This window comes from Rhagoletis pomonella, unplaced genomic scaffold, assembly GCF_013731165.1.
Source record: "Rhagoletis pomonella isolate Grant_MI unplaced genomic scaffold, Rhpom_1.0 Rhpom_scaffold_00109, whole genome shotgun sequence".
NCBI classification, from domain to species: domain Eukaryota; kingdom Metazoa; phylum Arthropoda; class Insecta; order Diptera; family Tephritidae; genus Rhagoletis; species Rhagoletis pomonella.
In genome coordinates this window covers 179207-180329 of record NW_023458663.1, presented here as the reverse complement: position 1 = coordinate 180329, position 1123 = coordinate 179207, and positions in this window count along the sequence as shown.

Genomic DNA, 1123 nt, shown 5'->3' with positions numbered 1-1123 from the left:
AATTCACGTTACATTTTTTGGAAATCTATGATTTATTTTGTTTCAACTACATACGCCAAATTCGAACCAAATCGGACCATAAATACAGGTTTTCAAAATATCTCGACCCTGGCGCCACACAGTGGGCAAATAAAGTGGTCGTGGACAAACCAGTCTAGAGATCACAATTTCCATCAAATTTCAAAGAGTTTGTTTTAATTAGAGCTAATAAAATTTCCTATCAATCTGTGGAAGCAAATTTTAAAAAAAATGGTAATTTTTTTTTATACCCTAGCGCACTTGTGCACAAGGGTATATTAATTTTGTTTACATAACGGTTGTTTGTAACAGCCCAAACGAATCGAGATAGATATAGACAAATGTATACATAAATGCTCAGAATGAATAGAGAAATCGATTAAGCCATGTCCGTCTGTCCGCCCGTCTCTCCGTCTGTCCGTCCGTCCGTGTACACGATAACTCGAGAAAAAATTGAGACATCTCATCGAAATTTTGTATGTAGGTTTCCGTTAATCCAAGGTAGGTTGGTATTGAAAATAGGCGAAATCGGACTGTAACCACGCCCACTTCCCATACACATGTGTATATCTTGGAAACCGATGCACCAATTTCTTCCAAACTTGGCACAGCTGTTGGCCTTGCTACAGCATACGAAATGGCCGAAAAATTAAAAAATCGGACAATAACCACGCCCACATCCCATATAACGGTAATTTAGAGAAATACAAAATCTTCGATAAATCAATAAATATTAAAGCTAATTTATTCAAAATTGATGCTTGCAACAATTCCTTACCAAGAAATACGTTATGGTAAAATTTTGGAAAATGGGCGTGGCACCGCCCACTTATGATCACATATATGTATATCGGTAACCCTTCTACCAATTTGTACCAAACTCGGTATGGTTATTGTGCTTGCCACATAAAAGCAAAACGTTGAAAATTATTGAAATCGCACTAAAATTACGGCCGCTTTTCATATAACGGTAAATTTGAGAAATGCTTGAAACTGCAATATTTCGAAATTTAAGGACGCTAATTTACTCAAAATTGATACACCCCGGCTTACCATCTAGCGGTAGACTTCGGAAAGGTGAAAAAACATATATTTAATTCTTGCT